This window comes from Triturus cristatus, chromosome 5_1 (genome assembly GCF_964204655.1).
Source record: "Triturus cristatus chromosome 5_1, aTriCri1.1, whole genome shotgun sequence".
Classification (NCBI taxonomy): Eukaryota; Metazoa; Chordata; class Amphibia; order Caudata; family Salamandridae; genus Triturus; species Triturus cristatus.
This window is the reverse complement of record NC_140587.1, coordinates 835,428,731-835,440,777: the sequence shown is the minus strand read 5'-3', so window position 1 is coordinate 835,440,777 and position 12,047 is coordinate 835,428,731.

Below are 12,047 nucleotides of genomic sequence, written 5' to 3'. Positions count from 1 at the left end.
ATGGTAACACAAATCAACACCGGCGCTAGAGAGAGGGGAATATAGAGCCTTATTTCTGTGAATATGGCACTCTTCTGCTCTCTCTGTCACGCAATGCAGCACAGCATTTTTGGTTGCTGCGTTGCGTTCTGTGATACCTTTCCGAATCGGGGCCGCAGTGCAATGCCAGCGATGTAGCCTTACGGCTAGAGCGGTCGACCTCGAAGCTGGGGAACTGGGTTCGAGTCTTGGCAACCACACTAAAACATCCTGTCATTCTGGGCAAATCACTTAATCTCCCCATGCCTAACAAAAATGAACATGTCCTTCTGTAACAAAACTGGTGCTCATGTAAAGCGCTCTGATACCCGATTTCTCAGGTCTAGTTTGAGCTATATAAAACTAAAAATAAATAAATAGGTAGATCATAGCCTCATTAACAAAGTTTACATCATGTAAAGACTATTTATAATTTTAACATATTCATAAACTTTAACATATTTCAAACTACTACAGAGAAAATGAGGAGTGTCAACACTAAAGACGAAGCATGACAAGTGTATGCAAAAGAGAGTCAGGCTTTAGTCAATCAACACTAAACTAATATTGAGTGGTAGCGTCATACAGAGTCTACTAATGTTCAAAAAGCATGTTTGTGCAATGGCTTAGAGTGGACTCATCATGGTTGTTGTGTGAATTACTTTACTGATCTGCGGGAGATTGTAACCTTACTGAGTTACATATTAAGTTCCTACTCTTTTAATCAATTTTGGCTGTAGCATATTGACTAATGATAATCATTTTTTCAGCAGCTAAGAATTTCTGACCAAGTATTTTAGAGACTCCACATGAAATGTTTGTTCCAATGGAGAATAGCAATTTTCTCTTGTGACTGCATGAAATAGCTCTAAAAGAGTTTCTGAGAAAACATAAATGCCGTCCATTTGGAGAGAATTGACCATTTAGGCAACACTTTTTTCTCAGCTGCCTATCTTTGTAAGAAAAATGGCAAAATTATATGATGAAAAGTGAAAAGAGAGAACACTTCTTTGAGTGCTCTTATAAAGACTTCATTTATTTGTTTCTGTGTCAAATGCACTGACTGCATTCATAGCAGCATGTTTTTAATGCCAAACTAGGATATATTTAATGGTACTAGCTAATTAAGTGTTACTGTGAGAAAGCAGAGCAAATAAGGATGAACATTGTTTGACAAATAGTTTGTGGCAGCAAATGTCTTGATGAAATATTTCTAACCCCAATATGATTCAAGGAGCAGAAGTCTAGAAGGGGGTCAAATGCATTTTCATATTGCCATTAGACACGGAAGTGACAAACACAAGAGCTCAGATTACCTATATTGCACATATGTTTGTCCCAGTGTAAAATGTATGCAAATCCTTAAATGATGTAATATTAAATTAAGCTAATGTGGTATTAAAATAACCCATGGAGATGCAGATTTCACTTCTCAATGATATTACTCGATCAACAGCAACCAAGAAGGAGGTTTTAAACAGGCATTTATGCAGGTGAGTTGAATTCTAAAGAGTGTCCAACTTGAAGCTCTAAGAACAGTCCTGAAATATGCAGTAGAGAAGCTGGCCTACAATAGAGAGCACACTTCAAGTAAAAATTAACAATTAAAACATGATATGAATTCTAAAGTACTTTTGTGTATGTATCTGTGAGGGTGAATATTATTACATGGACAGGCCTTTTCCAGGGCAGTGGATGACTACTTCCATGGGAAGGTTCAAGCATAGAAAATAACATATAATTACAAACAAAAGTAATTATGGGGCCAGCATGCATAGGCTTTGATTAAAGGGACATTTGTATTCCACAATCAGTTATTGTTCATAATATACATTTATTTCAGACACCTATGAAAAATGTTAACAGGACTGTATCTCCACAAATGTCTGACACGTTTTTGCAAGTTTCTTGTAATCACTGCACGGTAGATTCTCCTTGACCTTTAGGCAAGCCGAGGTTTATGCCAACTTAGCAGCCTGAACATTTCAAGTGGCCTTTTGTGCATGATGGTTTGATTAATTCATGCTCTCATGTGGTGAGTCTGAATTCTTTGTTTGACCCATTACTTCCACTAGTAATTTAATTTATATTGAACTTGAATTTGTTGTCATATAGGTTACAATACACTGATAGTACAGAGTGTCGATTTTAATTACTTGGAAAGTCACATAATGTTTGTAATGATACCCCCACCCCCCCCAGTTATGCAGCAAATGTTACCATATGTAGTCCTATTCCCCAGAGGCCTCTGCATCTAATGACTGATCCAGTGCAGTGTTTTGAAACATCCTTGAGCTTCAGGTTGCCCTCAATGAGAGATTGATGGTGAGTTTTTCATCATGGTACAGACCATCACAGCACACTGTCAGAGAGATGTCCTCTTCATATGATCCCTCACTAATATCTCATCTACGTACTAGAAGAATCCTAGAGGGCCATTGACTCCACACAGTACGACTCCTGCCAGGGTTCCCATGCTGTCATAGAAATATTTTGACTGGAGACCACATACCAATTCTGTGGTCTCATCACAACCACTTAAGTGTAGAGACACAAACACAGAGGACACAGCTGCATTGTTTTTCTGCAACAGATTTGTATTAATTCCCTGCCACATCTGAGGCGTCTGATGTAACAAAATCCCTGAAAGTAAATCGTGCTGTCTCCACATCCATCTCATAAATTGGGTAGGTTAGTTTGGCCCTCACAACAGTACAAATACTACATTTAAATTGTGTTTAATTAGTTAGACCCACTGACACATGTTTTCTCCCCAATAGGCGCGTCCCAACCTGCATCCTGGTGATGACGCTTTCTAAATTGTATGCATAGGGTCGAAACATTGACACAATAATAGTGCACTGTTTTTATTTTGATTCTGGAACATTTCACTCTGTGTCAGAGTGTGTTCTAACCACCTTTGCATCCTAAATCAGTCACTTTTCATGTACATTGTGTGTATTGCATCAGTGCACTTTACACTCACAAATTTCATTTGCACTGTGCCGTTGTACCGTTTGGATGATCTTTTCACTTATAAATTGGCTTGATCATGAATTTGCCTTGATTTTTCACTATTGTTGAATTAATTAAATAAAACTGTCTTGTTTGTAAATAGAACTAATCGGTTGATGGTTAAATTATGTTTTTCTAAGAAAGTAGAGGTTCACACTCCCCCCTTGACGGACCACTGTTTTTCTTTATAACTGAGCATTCTGAGCGGAAGTAAATTTCAATATGGGTTATTGGAACACCTTTCTGAGAAGATCGCACACATAAGAAATAATTTTAAAAGTTTTTATTAATTTAGTAAAGCCCAGATTTAGTGCAGTGCATATGAAAAAGCGTGATTGCAGATATTAGCATGATAGTGAATAAACTGAAGGCAACACATTGGAGTAGTATTAAAATTAGCAACATTCTTGATGAAAATCTCGGATGCAATCTAGGAAGTAATCAATTAATCAGCTCCCTTTTTCCATACGCCTAGATAATGTCTACATCAGCACCAAAATCTTGCCAAAAAGAGGAGCTTTCTAGATGGCACGGACTCATACTTGCTCATTGTTTTCACATGTTCCCAATCAGCTGCCAATTACCGTCCCTGTTTTTTTTTCTCATAGTTTTATATAGCATGAACTTGAACCGATGGTATCAGAGCGCTTCACGTGAGCACCAGTTACTTTACACAAGGACACGTTCAATTTGTTAGGCACAGTGAGATCAGCAGCGGTCCGTGGAGGGAGTTCCGTGGGGCGGAAAGGCGGGTGGGGGAGGGGCAGGGTGGGGGGTACTAAACACCGGAACATGGATAATTGGAGGTAGGTAAACAATTAAATAAATAAAACGAATTTCGTTGCGCGCCCTGCATCACAAAATGCGTTGCAGCGCGCGCTACAAAATTTGTTTTATTTATTTAATTGTTTACTTACCTCCAATTATCCATATTCCGGTGTTTAGTACCCCCCACCCTGCCCCTCCCCCGCCTCGCAGAACTCCCTCCACGGACCACTACTGAGTGAGATTAGTGATTTGCTCAGAATCACAAGATTCTAAGCGTCATTGCCAAGACTCAAACCCGGTTCCCCAGATTTGAGATCAACCGCCCTAGCCATTAGGCTACATCCTCTCCCCAACATCCCCTTTGTTGATGTTCTCAAAAGAACCAGAGAGCAAAGATGCTCCTTCTGGAATGGCTGAAGCTTCTATCTCGGCAATTTAAATACAATAATCTTCAACAATATTTTGAGAATATTTAGCCCTGTGATCTTCGATGTAGTTTGTGAATAGAAGCATGTGATTTTCTGCACAGTCTTAGAAAGCTGATATCATTTTCCCAACATGCCAAGTTTTTTTTTAATATAACATAAGAGCTATTGATACACACATAAACTGTAATAAACTGTTGTTCTGTAGACAAATACAAAAAAATAGCTAACAGCAACCATGCCTTATAAAATATAGAGAAACAAACATGAGCATAGTATCGAGCACACAAATGAATGTACATTATGTGGGCGCTCAGAGGAAGAAATAAGGCAATGTATGGGATAAGTTTTTACCATAAAATATGACTAGAGATAAACACACATTTTCCCTCTGTGGCTCAGGTACCATCAGTTTGTTTTAGATGATTGCAAGGCTTAGCTATGTTTGGGTTGTTGTATTAATAGTCTTTATATTACAGGCCCGTTTCATGTTAACATTTACTAAACTGCCATATAATACGAGCAGTGAGACATCCCATTCCTACCAAGCCTCATTCCCCAACAGCTGGTTTTATAAGCAAGATTACAGTTATTGGCTTGTAAGAGCTGGAGGGCTGTGCTTCTCCTCTGGTGTGCCAGCTACCCCTGATAGTTGGCAAATCTTATATTCCTCATCAATTCAAGTAGTATAGGCCCAGTGTGACTTTCTGTTTCTGAAATGAGTCAGACTGGAGCAAAGCTGATAACTGGAGCAGTGGCTTCCAAGTTTGAGAAGGCATCTGTGCTGAATATACCGGTTTTGGGATTTAATCAAGTTGATGACCTGTAAGTGCTCTTGCCACGATTTGTCAAACAACAAATTGATGAATGCAGAACTTATGACAAGAAATGTGATAACTTGTCCTAGATACTTCACTTTAAATGGTTATTCATTATATCAAATTAGCAAGAGGACAAGGAATCATGTTTATTTTTGGGTTGCTAAACGACATCAAAGTTGCACTGTTGTTATCACAATCTTAACCATGCGATGATCCACTGTACGTCATTTTGGAATTAAGGTATGGGTTGTTAGGAAGGGAAAGTGTCAAGGGGCTGATAAGGGGTGCATTTATAGTTCACTGTCCTATTTAGAAAGTGAAAGAATTAAGACAAAGTCTGTAGGCAAAGGATGCATGGCTACTAGCCTCAACCCATGTAGGTTGGAGTTATTACGGATACTTTGGAAAAAAAAGAGTATCAAGAAAAAAGACAATATCCGGTGTGGATTGCAATAAAGCAGTCTCCATGTTATAGGCTCTTTCATCAAATCCGAGATACCATGACAAGTAAACATAGGAGCTTAATAGTGAGGAGACTCAACGAGTCAAGAATTCATTTTAATACAACATTCTTCAATAACTTGCATATCTCATTAGATCCTTTGGTTATTGGGATTACATGAAAGGTGACATGCATGTCCTTGAAGATCTGAAAGTCAGAGACATTTTCTGGTTTGATGTATGAAAAGCTGCTGAAAACAGAGCTAAAAAAGCAAATAATGTCAGCGAAATTGATGGAACTAATTTAAATGCAAGCCCCATACCATCACAAATTTTTTTGAATATGTTTGATATCCTTCAGTGCTTGTCAGAGTTTAGAACCTTCTCCATGTATTAGGAGTCCTACAGATAACTAGAATCCAGCTTGTAGAGTTCACTGCATAGAATGTGATGTTTTAAATACGAAAAGGGTTAATGAGAAGAGGAAGCTGTAAGAAGGAGGCTGAGGTGTATGGTGTATATCATTGTAGGAATGTGCTCCGTTTGGCATGGTTACCCCCCCACACATTTTGCCTGATGCTGAATGCAACTTTGTCTGAATGTGCACTGAGTCCCTGCTAATCAGGTTCCCAGTGCCTGTGTTCTTTCCCAAAACTGTGCCTTTGTTTCCACAATTGGCACCCCTCTGGCCCACATATAAGCTCCTGTAAAAGGTACCAGTGGTACCAAGGGCATTGTTACCTGCAGCATGTATTATGCCACCTTAGCAGACCCCTCAAAAGTGAAGAGTCAATCTGGCATACATTCCCTGTGTGCCAGCCCTGCCAGCACTGCCAGAGGCATAAATAAGTCACGCCTACAGCAGCTTTACAGCCCTAATGCAGGGTGCACTATACCTCTGGTGAAGGCATAACTGTATGAGCAGATATGCCCGTATAGTGCCTAAGGCTATTCTTAGGCATTATGAGTGCATGGTGAAGCCATACCAAGTACATGGGCTGGGAGCTTTTCAATGTGAGTTCCACATCTCCGTGATGGCGTCACCAAATCCCAAGATGTTTGGTACCAAACATTTTAGATTAATGAGCCCACACTGATGCCGGAGTTGAATTAATTAATAATTGCACTCAGAGGGCACCTCAGAGGTACCCTCTGAAAACCTAACCAACCGCTATTGTGTAGCTGACTGGTCTGCACCAGCCTGCTACATCCAGATATGTTTCTTACCCCCTGAGGTGGGAGCCTTGTGCTCTCATGGGTCAGAAACAAAGTCTGCTCTGGGTGGAGGTGTTTCACACCTACCCCCCACATAGGAACAGCATTCAAGGACAGTGAGTCTCAAAGGCTTCCTTTCTTTTGTTATGCTAGCCAGGGCCTCTCCAGCTAACGGAGATGCCCACCCCCCTTACCAAGCCCCACTTTTGATGGCAAGGTTGGCTGGAAAATGATTAAGCAGGAGAGGTGTGTCCTCTCTCAGCCAGGACCACTTTTAAGGTGTCCTGAGCTGAAGGGACCCCCTCCTTTGAAAATCCTCCATACCTCCATATTTGTTGTTAGGATTTTAACCACTAGGGTTAGAGGTATGTCCCATCCACAGAGGGAGTGGACATTGAAAGGGTGTAGTCACCCTAAAGGTAAGTAGCCCATTGGCTACTACCTGCCAGTACCTGTAACGCCCCTAAATTGAGTATATGAGGGCACCCCTGGACCTTGATCCTCAGATTCCTGGTGACCTAAAGAAGTAAAAGGACCAAGGAGCTGTGCAAAAGTGAAGACTCCACACAACAACTGACTTGGCCCCAGCTCTACTGGCCTGTCTGGAGCCCTTGAAGAAACCGCTCCAAAAAGTGACTTGTCCTGCAGGCCTGGCGACCAACCATACTGCCTTCCCTAAAGACCAAGAACTCCTGAGGACAGTGGCCCTATCAACAAAGAAACCAACAAGAAGAGCTACAGTGCCCTGCTGAACTGCCCAACCAGACGTCCGTACCTACCTCTGCACCTGACACCTCCGTCCAAGTGACCCACCGATCCAGAGAAGGTTCCCCTGCAGTCCTGAGCTGAAGTCCATCCCAGAATGGCCTCTCCTGGGCTCCATGACAACACCTGCAGCCTCAACAAAAAGGGTCCCCCAACTGCAACCGGCTCTAGTAAGACTTCTCCAATGTCCAAAGACACCCCTGTACTCACAGCCCCCCAGCATTGGGGAGCTCGACCGACAGTGACCCTAAGTTCTTCAGTACCCCAATTTACCTCCAGAGCCACCAGTTCCCTTTGTCCAGCCTCCTGGTTTGAGCCTGCATCCTTTGTTCAAAATCTTCGGTCTCCTTTGCTTTGCATTGGGAGCCCAATGCTGTGTTGGCACTCTGCACCTGGCTTCCTCTGTGCCGCTAAGGGTGTGGGTTTGGTGCTCCCTCTAGACCTCCCCACTGCTGGTCCTAAAATCTGGACATTGACCACCAACTCTGATTTTACTTACCTGCAACAACACCTCTTTTTGTGTTCCCAGTCTCTGTTGACTAACATTTGGACCCAGTGACCGAATTTGACCTCTTCACCCGACCGCCCCAATGCCGCTGGTGGGGTATTCTGCACAGGTACCGGATCCTTGCCCAGTGTTGGTCCTAAAACCTGAAGACTGGATTTGAAAGTCATGTGCTTACCTGTGAAATTTCATTATTGTTTTCCTTCCATATGTTAACCTTGAACGGTTCGAAAAATGCACTATGTCCACTTTTGTGATGCCACAAAACATATTTTATTGCAACTAAGTATCTTTGGTTCTAAGTAATAAACCTACAAAAAGTAATCTTTTTACAAACAATTAGTCTCAGATTAAGTCATTGAGTGCGTGTATTCATTTTTTGCCTGAGTGTGTACAACACATGCTTAACACAGACCTCTGATAAGCCCAACTGCTCGACCACACTACCACAAAAGAGAGCATTTAGTATTATCTACTTTAGCCTCTGGGGATAGATTTGACTCTGTGCACAATATACATTAGTTTGGTATAGTATATACAGAGCCAGCTTCTTACAATAATGGTCATGGCACACAAGGCCAATGCGAAGGGCAGGTTGTGAATAGATTTAAGGCAATTTAACAACTGTGTGTCCTAGTGGATCATTATCCATTACTTAACATTTCAGAGATGTTCTCTTTACTGGAAGGGGCAAAGTATTTTTCATCGATTGACCTCACCTCTGCATACCATCCAGTGAGGTCACACCCGGATTCAGAAGATCTCACAGCGTTTTCTACGCTGTTCTGGATATTCAAATTTCGTAGGATGACATTCGGATACATTTCCAAATCGGCAGTCTTTCAAAGGATGATGGAAGGAATACTGAAAGGCAAAAGTGGGTGAAGATTTACCAGTATGACATCCTAGTCTTTGGTGGTAGTTCTGATGACCTCAACTTACGGGTCAGGAATGTTTTGGCAAAAATGAGGGAGGATTAGCACACATTTAAAGCAAAGAAATGTAAATGTAGTCTCACAGAGATTGATTACTTGGGCCATAGATTTACTGTATCAGGAATTAGTTGTGTGGTCTGCTCAAGTTATAGGTCCACATTTGTCCTCCACTTGGAACCAAACACCCCATTGTAGCATTTGACTTTTCTAGGGTAGCAGAGCAGCATGGTCTGAGGTCTAGTCAAAGGAGGTGGTGTGGATTAGTAATATCCATTTGCTACCATGGAATAATAGCACTCATTAAATAATTGCCCAATCTGTGTTTTCTTCAGGAAAAGGAAAAGTAAATTTATTACGCACACACTGCTCAATACTATGCAGTAATTTACATTATTCAGATGGAAAATGCCACAAATGACATTGCGTAAATACCTCTGATCCCCTACAGGGTCATGCAAACACATCAGATTTTCCCGTACCAAGACACGCTGCCTACAATGGTAGAGTGCATAGGGTTGGTGAGAGGACCATGCGGTGGCAAAACCAGTTCTGCAGCCACAGAGGACCCTCTTCAGTACCTATGCATTAGGTACCAGTTTGAAATCACAACAGGCAAAAAGGGGGGGGGGGGGCTAACCATGCAAAAGAGGCACTTTCTCTCACTCAACTAGTGTATTAAAGACTGATTTCAAATTTAGAATTCTCATTAGGAGATGAGCTGCTGCATTCTGTAGTATTTGTAATGTGTTCAGGGATCGTTGTTGGATGCCCATATAAAGAGCAGTACAGTAATTTTACCTGGAAAGTACCAGTGCAGTGATTATCGTTTTCTGAAGACAGAACTGGATGAATGGGAGAATCTTTCTCAGAGCTTTTAATAGGAGAAAGCAAGAGGAGGTGAGCTTATTGATCTGATCTAAAAATGTGAGATATGCTTCAAAATCTCTCAAGTTCCAAACTTCTAGAACAAGGAAGAAAGGGGGCCTGATGTTGGGGCCAGCAGGACACTGTTGCAGAGGGAGCAAGCTGTTCTCTCTCCTGAGCAGGGTGCTTCTTCCTTTGGTAGCCGTCTGCTCCCCCTATACATGGGGAGTGGGGAAGACCCACCACATTTGGGGGGAAGGCAGCACTCCCCCTGGCGAAGGTGACATCGGTGCTGGGTTTGGGTCTTTTGAAACTTGAGCTGGGGGTTAGGGCCCCATGGGTCCTCTTAGCTCTGGGCAGGGGGCCCCATGTACACCCCTTCCCAGGAGAAGTTTTGCAAATTCCCCTGTGCAGCTTCCCCCGGGCCCTGGCCAACCCCAGGGGTAGAGAATCGCCCTGCAGCAGAGCTCCATGTGCTCTGGGGTTGAGCTAGGGAGTCAAAGGTCAAGTCATCTCCTGCTGATATTTCGAGCCCTTTTGGCCCATTTAGCTTGTTCTTTGGCTCATTTTTCTCCCAGTGGCAAGCCCTGCTCACCTGGAGCACTTTCCTTAGGCCCCTGGCCTCCAAGGTGGCGAGTCTTGCCTGGGGCTGGTTCCACTTTCTCCCTGTGCCATCCTTCTCCTTAAAATCTCTGGGGCTTCTCTCCTTCTTGGTGTAGAAGTGAAGTCCTTTCTCTCAACTAGTACTTAGAGGGTGTAAGGGGACCAGCTTCCCTGGTCCTTGTGAGAGCCCCACTGGTCCTGGAGGCAATTGTAGTTAGAGTCCTTAGACCAGATGGTCATCAGTGGGTTCCTACTTCCAGTTGTCTTTGGCTACCGCCTCCAGCCCCAGTGTCAGAGACAACTCTACTCCTTGCTCAAGGCCTTTTAAATGCGGGCAGAAGGTTCTACAAGTGAGGCACCTCTGTCCTATCCTGGCGTGTCACTTCACCTCCCTGCCCCTGTCTCAGACCTCCTGCACAGCCTGCTGGAACATTTCAAAATAGCATCACCCAGGAGTCACTGGTCACATCTCCTCTGGGGGCTTCAGCTCTGCCACCCACTGACTTGAGTGCCAGGGCCATTCCCACCAAATCTTTATAGGGAGACCACTCCTGTGTTTCCTCCAGAAGTCTGGGCTCCCTCCTTTGTTCCATGGGATTCCGCTGGCCTATCCCTGGTACAATATGACAGTTGATAGATTGACGCAGATCCATCATACCCACCCTTTCTTATTCAGGAGCTGAGTGAAGCACTGTTAATTGATCCTTTATATGAGCAGGCCTTGTTTCTGTTGCTGGGGAGCAATATTATTAACTTGGCATATTGGGGTGGCAAAAGGCCTGATCTCAGAATGAGCTGAGCCAGGGAAATATGACAATCCTGGAGGACCCATAAGCCATACTGATATCTTCTCATAACACTTATATTTGAGTTTGGCATACAGATTCCACCCCCGTTTGATATGACATTGGTCTTTGTAGGCCAAACGGAAGCGTTCCTGCAATCTAAGGCAATCTTCCTCATAGTTGCATAAAGTAGTGTCACTGCAGATAAGACAGTAAAACACACTGGCTTTGCCTATGGGTGTACACGAATATTATGAGCCCTACCCCAAGTCAGTATCCAATCCTGCAGGTTCAACTCTGTGCCAGGAGACCTGTGCCCAGGTAACAGGCTGATAATGACAGGAGTTTTCCATGCACAGCCGTCACACATGTGCACAAGTTTATGTGTTACCAGCCAAGTGCCTCTTACCCTTGCTGCGTCACAGTGGCCTTTTCTTAAAAGGCAGACACTGGTTGTAAACATGCACAGTCCAGTTACCATGAGTTTACTGTAGGTGAATACCTGTGGTGGGGTTCATCAACAGTAAAAAGGTGACATACCAGGTGGTCAAAAAGCAAAACAACTGTGCAGGTTTGATGGGCAGAACCCATCACCTTACAATTATAAGTTAAGATAATTATGAAGGCAATAGTGATTTTAGATTTTGTCAAAGCTCCAATTCTGGATTAATGAAATTCCCTACAGCATCACCAACATTTGATATAATAGATTCATAAACTAGGTATGTAGCACTTAGATCTGTATTTGTGATCATTTCTGTAGCATGCAAATGAGATAGATGCAGGTCTTATAGTGTATTTAATATATATGGAGTGTATAATGTCGATTCAGTCTCCGCAAGTGGAACACAGTTGCCAAGTGTGTAGGATAATTATTATGATGTATT